Here is a 7,970-nt window from a genome sequence, read left to right as displayed (position 1 = left end):
ATAATATATATATATATATATATATATATATATATATATATATATAAATTATATATATATATATATATTATATATATATATATATATATATATATATATATATATATATATATATATATATATATCCATCAGTCTCTCTATCTATCATGGCCTATTTCCTTTCTTACTTTTTATTTTTACTTGTTTAATCTAGTCAAAAAGAAAAAAGGATAACGTAAAAAATCAAACTTCTCTTTTACCGAAGGACTTCATTTTACTATCGAACTATATTTTACAATATTTTATCTCTTGCCGAAACTGTAGCACAAATTTCAGTTAATGAGCACATTTTCATTACCATTTTTCTGATTTTCCATCTTCGCATCTTATGTATAGACGCATATGACCAATTTTATGTGACCACTTAAGACTTGTTTTACTGTCTGACTTCACGAACCTATTTCGGCAACGTTGACTTCCTACACTGTCATGACTTCAGCAGCAGAGTTTCTGTATCTTAACTGGTGATCAGAGTTATATTTTAACGTGTATATGAATATTCGTGATCTAGAAAAACAGTTTATATGAATATTCGTTATCTAGAGAACACTGCTTAGCCTGCGTAGACTGATCACGTGTTTTTGATACAAAGACGCTGTTCTTCCCACATTTTTGTGTGTGTGGAACTTCACTCTCGGTATTGAATCACAGAATTTTTTTTTTCTCTTTTACACTTTAATTTTACTCGCGTACACCAACTAGATTTGTTGGCACACAGCACACGCGCCCCGGGAATTACAATGCACACTTAATATTTCACTATCACCTCACCCTCATCCTCCCTCATAATTTACTGACGCTAACTGGCGACTCTGCAGAGGTCAGGACGGTGGTAATCGACGCAACCTCGACTGCTTCTCCTCAACTCGAAGACGACAACCTACAGGACTGTTGTATTCAAGCGTCGGTACCTTTATTAATGACGGTACGACTTCTGAGTATGTGACCCTCGTCCATGGCACGCGCGTGAAGGACGAGTACACCCAGGTCACATCTACCTCGTCGAGGATCTTCTTCTCTTTGCCTACGCGGTTGTCCGGCAGCAAGCCCGAAGGAGTCATGTCAACTGAGGTGCAGACGCGCGCGGATGACTATGCGACCACGCTCCTGACGACACGTTACATACGGACCCACATTGACGGGACTTACGCACAACAGATCGAGACGATAACAGATGTTCATCCAAATCTTCCTTTGTCTCAACAGCTCCTGTGAGAATTCCTGTCCATGGTACTTTCTTCACTCAAAGTCCCAGTGGGCAGCATGCAAAGCTGGAAGTGAGTTTGGTCGAAGGTGTCCTTAAGCCTGATCCGGTGGGAGATGAGATCGTGACGCTTATGGGAACCCAAGGACAGTTCATCAAGGAGGGGGTTTCACAGGCCACCACTTACAATGTGTTCACTGGGTCTTACGTTAAGGATCTCCGCACTTACCTGTTCTTTTTGGAAACACTGCCTTACCAGGACACACATTATCTGTGGGAGAGGTTGAGCCTTCTGAGACAATGCACACTGAAGTTGTTGTTAAGAAGGGAGGAGCACAGTCAAAGATTCTGGTCGACATGGAAAAGGACCTCCAGGTTATCATGCCTTCCAAAACTCACATAATAGACGCCACGTTGCCCCGATCTCCTGATGGGCGAGGGACTGATTGACGGCCGTAAAATGGGGGGAGTTTTCATCGAAGGATCCGAAGGTTTTGAGATGGAGGGTGCCCAGACCCAGAGCGGCGAAACAAGCATGCTCACGATCACCATTGGACGCCCAGTAGCCCACACTCGCATCATTCAAGCATCCTCTGTTGTGAATCCAGAGGAGGTGACAGTACTTAGCATGGAAGAAAAGCTTCGCGAGACAGATGTAATGGATAATGAAATTGATGACTCACTTTTGCGAGCTCGCAAGGTACATTTCACGGGTGATGAAATCATTGCTGACCTGCAGCCTTCTCCTCCTGTAAAGGTTGATATTCCCACCTTTACAATTGACCACTCTAATGTGCCCTCGAGGCTGTAGTTGGAGTCACTAGGAAAACTACAAATTCTGTGGGGAAGAGTGTCAGTGAAGGTCTGCAGCATTCATCCCAGCGTGAAGGAAAGTCCATTGATGACATTCGTGCTAAATTCAACCTTGAGACTGGAGGTGAAGATTCGGGACCTACCCACTGTAACCTATGTAGGTTTTGCAGACTTCACAACCACCATCGCTGACACTGTAGTAGTTTTCACCCACGATCAGGTTCACCTAACAAGGTACTCAAGCCCCAAGTTGCACCAACAAAAGAGGTGACCCCAAACCCAAAAGTTCTGACTCCAACTCTGGCAACAGAGGTTCCTGAGGTGACAACTTTAGCACCGCGTCTTGCTACTTCTCGCCACAGTGAAGAGGAAATTATCATTGGAACTCCCCCCCAGACTCCTCCACTTAAAACAGCAGAAAATGTTCCCGATGAAAAGAATATGGAAACAATGATGGTGTCCAAGACAGAAGGAACAATAGTGAAGACAACTGGAATAGATGATCATGCCACTGAAGGTGAGGTCCTTTCCACCATCTCTACTAGGCGATTCAACACTATTGACTTGTACCTACAGGTCTTGTGTCTTCCATTGGTGGCACCATTGTAATGAATGATATGACAACTCTCTTGACCACTTATGTGTACGGTACTTACATACAAGGACAGTATGCTCAAATTGTGCAGAGTACATCCAGCATTTTCTATCTTGTGCCACTGTCATCAACCCAAGGCATCCAGGCAACTAAGCCATTTGAAACCATTACTTCAACCATGAACTTTGACTACCCTGAACCTACAACAGAATTCTTTGATATTTATGATGAATATGATTATGAGGGAGCCACAACAGAAGATCTGCCTCCAAAGGTGTTTTGAAGAAATCGTTGATAATGCTCTAGGCAGGTCAGTTGCATCTAGTCCCAATCAGCAACAGATTGTAGACACAGACAAAGAAAATGACCAAACAGAATCCCCACTGAAGCCAGATCCAGTTGATGATTTAATAGATCACATCACCACTCTCACCTTCTATACTCCCTACTTCAAAGACAGTCAGACAACTGTTTCCACCAGACTGGAGACTTCAACAGTCCTTCGTCCCTTCCTCTTCACCCAAGATTCCACACTTGAGGCAACTCCCACTGAAGAACCAGAAATTTCTGCTACTGAAGAACTGACAACTCATACCGTCTACACTACCCTATTTGTTGATGGGTCGTCTACTGTTTCTAGCCAGATAGAAGTGCACACCAAAGGTGCCGAGGAGAGTATCCAGAATGATTTCTCTTCTGTCACCACAACTATTCTTCCTACTGTTACTGCACTGGAAGTAGATAGTGCTACTATTATACCTGATACTACACCATCTGATGAAGTTGCTGTGGTAGAAGCAATCAGCATTGATGAGTATGACCTGACCACTGAATCAGTAGTTGAATCTTTCACAGAGTCCATGTCAGAATCTATGTCAGAATCCTCGACAGATAGCTCTGCACAGGATGTGACAGAAGCTCCAGGATTCTCCCTGGATTCCTCATTGAACCCCCAAGAAGAAGTGAGCTCAGCATTCTTACCACGCACATATTACACAACATACACGTACTTTTCCACATACTACCGCTCGGGCACCTCGTCTATTGTGAGCAGCCTTGAGACCCAAACTAATGTGGTAACCGATCCCGGCGACCAGGATAAGTACAAGACTCTTACTCCTGAAGTACCAACATATCCTGTTACCTACTATACCACATTTACCTACTGGACAACATACTTCAAGGAAATACAACTTCATCTGTGAGCTCTGAGACGACATACTCTAATGTTATCACACCTACAGCACAAGTGAAGCCAACCATTGTTCCTGAACTTCCTCCTACAGTTTCCCCATCTCCAACATTTGTATCCACAACTAAATCTAGCACTCCTGCTGTGACCACATTCTATACAACTTACACATATTATGCCTCCACTTACATTGGAGATTCCATAATTGTAAACAGCCGATTGGAGACGAAAACCGAAGTTGTAACTGCTACTCCCACTCTTCCAGTGTTTGCCACAGCTACTGAAGAATCTACTAAATCATCTATTGTTCTTCCCTCAAAATCAACTGGACTATTGTCTACCATTCGAGGCAGCACTGTGGTTGATGGAACTACAACTATCTTCTCAACAGACATTATTGGCACAGTGGTTGATGGCCTTTATGCTCAGATTCAGTCGACAACCAGCTTTACTGTGGCTCCTACCACTACAAGTACTCCTGTCTTCCTTTTGCCAACATTCAGCAAGGAAACAAAGGAAACTCCCTTCTTCCTCTTCCCAACAACAACAACAAGTGAGGAGACCACCACCTCTAGATCGACTCCATTCTTTATCTTCCCACTTACCACTGAGGAGACAACAACAGAAACAACTCCTTTCTTCATCCTCCCCACTTCAGAGAAGGAAGAGTCAACCAGCACCCCATTCCTTCTGTTCCTACTGTCACAGAAGAGACAACCACTGAAAGTGAAACTGTGCCTTTCTTCATTTTCCCAACTAATACTCAAAAGACACCATCTAGCCTTGCTACCATTGAAGAACTGTTTTCAGCTATTGCTGAAAGTGTTCTTGATACTCCTACTTCTCGACCACAACTTTTCGTCACACCAGCTCTTGACTCATCACTGAATGATGCTGCCACAGATACATTATCCATAGAGTCAGCTACAGAATCTTTACCTGAGGAAGAAGCAGTTACAGAACCCCCAGAGGACGAGGTAATTGTTTCTCCTACAACAAAGATAAACTACAATTTGCTCAACATTCCCAGGCTTCAAAAAACGACCATCTGGTTCTCGCAATAGGCCAGACCTTTTCCCATTCATAAGACGTTCAAGCTTCCGACAGTGGTCTGCAACTGTTACAAATACTGGCTTGACTCCTACTGTCACAGCAACACCTGCAAGCAATTCTGATACTACAAGAGCAACTACATCCAGTCGCCCATTCAGGTTTGGTTTGGTACTTCAGCAGTAAGGACAACACCAACATCCTCACTCCGTTTACGATTCTCAACTCCTGGTGCATTTAGTGCTTCCAGTATTAGCCCAGGTGTGCCAGGACCAGCAGTCCAAGACCAGGAAGTACCTCTGGCTTTAGATTTGGCTCAACTTCAAGTGTGCTGAGAGGTTCCAGCAGTCCAGGTGGCTTTAGATTTGCTGGAACCCTTTCATCAGTTTTCCCTGGTAGTACTAAATCCATATCACCATCATCTGTCTTCTCAGGATTCACAGTAACAGCTGCACCTGAGTCTGACCTTGAAGTAGGCATAGAAGATGATGATAAATCTTCCTCTAATAACCCTGAATCAGGTTTTAGGCCTTTTAGTTTCCGTCCAAGACAGCCCTCAAATGCCCCAGGAACACGATCTTCTATTCCATTTGCACTTCTTAATCGCCGACCAAACACACCAAAGAGACCAAGTGCAAGTGTGAGTCGATTTGCCCCCAAGGAAAAAGATGAACCCGAGATCATTGAAATAGAACCAGAGATCCAGCCAACAACAGAAACTCCCAAAAACTTCCGTAGGCAAACCTTTGACGCACCTAGGCAGAACCGCTTCCGGCAAGGCCGCCCTGACTTGTCTAAATTGTTCCCCCGAAGAAACAGAGCTCTTCAGAATGAAGCTTCAGAAGTAAACCCTGTATATGTTGAAGCTGGAGGAAGGCGACTAACACAGGAAGAACTGGAGGAGATTTTGGCACAAGAAGTTTCAGAAAACAATTTTAAATAGAAGAAAGCGTCAGGCAGCATTTGGGCAACGCACTTCCCGAGGCAATGCAAGACCAAGTAGGAATAAAACCCCCCACCAGACAACAGTCGTAGAGCAAGAGTATCACGTCCTACAGCACGTGTGGCTCCCTCTCCACCAAGATCAAGCAATAACTCTCCTTTCACACTTACCCCTGCACGTGGAAGGAGTCGTGCCCAGAACCAGAGCCTAAACCAGCTCCACCTCCTGAACCTGCGAGGGAGAATCCAAGAGCTCGAGGTTCTACGGCCCGCCCGTCAAGGACAACTCCTTCAACTAGCCGCACTACCCTTCCACAAAGACCCAGATCAAGCAGAACAAGGAGTGCTGTTCCCTTAGGAAATATTCGTGGAAGAGGCTTTAGACGTCCCTCTACAGATAACAATTTCCGTCCTTCCAGTAAATTTACTCCTAATCGTCAGTCTCCCATAATTCCTCCCGCAAGAAATACTGCCAGGCGACCAACACTAAGCAGTAGTAGAGGTAGTACTCGTGACTCAGACCGCAACAAACCTCAAGAAAACCAATAACTGCATTCCGAAAGAAGCCGTCACCTGAAGTTCCAACAGAGCCACCTGCAATCTTTCCCAGTGATGATGGAGGATTCTTGATTCAAGAGGAAATCACTGTCACTCGCGAAATTCCTGTGAAAGCCACCATCCCAGTGGTTGAGAATGGACAAACTCAGCAAAAGGAAGTTATCACAGCTTCTTTACAAACGGAGATAATTCAGCCTGATCAGATCACACAGGTACTATAGATGGGACTGTCAGGCTTGTACTTAGCACCTTTGCTGGAGAAAACGATATCACTCACTATGTTGTAGATCCTGTGGAAACCACCACAGTGACACACACACGTACTTCATTGGAGGTCGCCGTACCTCAGTCCCTGTTGAGCTTCCAACAACTGCCTATAGTGTGGTCACAGTGACAGAGACCAAGGCTGGTGGAGACATCCAGCAGCTGCTTTCATTACTTCTTGGACAGCAACAGCAACAAAATCCTCTGCTAGCTGCTCTTGGTTTGGGACAACCTATGACCAGTGAGAGGGTACACACACGTTCCTATGTCACTACTGTTACTAATCACATATCAACAGCAATTCCTGTCATCTTGCGTGGTAGAACTATCCAGACCACCATTGTAGAGACTGAGGTGAAGGTAATCACTGCTACGGAATTAAGTACAGAAACTGTACTTGCGCAAAATACTGCATCCCCTTTCATCAATCCTAACCCCCTCAACCAGCTTCTGCCAATCCTCCTACAGGGTCAGCTGCAAACAACAATCTCCACAAATGAGACCCACACGAGAGCCATCTATTGATACACAGTCAATCACCCCACAATTGCTGGAACAGCATTAAAACAGCAAGAAGCACTGAAAGCAGAAAATCTTCCCACACCATCCCCTCCATTACCTACACCAGTTGAAACTTCAATTGTGACATTATATGTCTCAGGAAAACGGCCAGGAGAGTTTCAACGCTGTTGTCAACAGTAACTTTAAGTGGTGATTCAACTCGTATCAAACGTGGTTCTCTCTCCACAAAGGATGTGCAGCCAACAGTCCTTCCCATTATATAGAAACAGACAAAGGTATCTTCCAACTCCCAGAAACTTATGAAGCAGATGACATGGATTGGTTTATAATGTCTGCTATGAACGAGATTGACACTGGTGATATTAGAAAAGTGACACCAAGCTTAGAATCTGTGTTAGGAGATTTAAGTCAGCATTCATATCAAGCACCCGAAAGCATTTCCTACAAAACGAGTCCTTTTTATGGGAGGGCCCCGCTGAGTCAACCCCGCTCAAGCGGAATGTTCGTAGTGCACAAAGGGGTAGCAATGAAAACCAAGGTGAACTTCGATTCCCAGGTGCCAGGAAGATCCAGGATGGAACTCGTCAGCAGATGTTGAGGATGAACGCCCCGTTCTTGGACAGTTCAATATTCAGGTCTCAGATTCCAAAGCCGTCTGATTTCTGAGCAATCCAGCAGCTACAGGCACCAACAACCTACTACACAACATTTACATACTACACAACACTTGTGATGATATTGGCGTGAGTATTTGCAGAGCTCAGAGGAAAATATCACTCAGTTGGCACTCA

At 44.4% G+C, this 7,970-nt stretch overlaps 1 pseudogene; it reads left to right on the top strand.

Annotated features, from left to right (window-relative positions):
* The first annotated feature begins 1,098 nt into the window (after window positions 1–1,098).
* On the top strand, window positions 1,099–7,963 carry LOC119569511 (annotated as a pseudogene).
* The last annotated feature ends 7 nt before the right edge of the window (window positions 7,964–7,970 follow it).

Source organism: Penaeus monodon, unplaced genomic scaffold (assembly GCF_015228065.2).
Source record: "Penaeus monodon isolate SGIC_2016 unplaced genomic scaffold, NSTDA_Pmon_1 PmonScaffold_15970, whole genome shotgun sequence".
Lineage (NCBI taxonomy): Eukaryota > Metazoa > Arthropoda > Malacostraca > Decapoda > Penaeidae > Penaeus > Penaeus monodon.
This window is presented reverse-complemented; position numbering and strand designations above follow the sequence as displayed.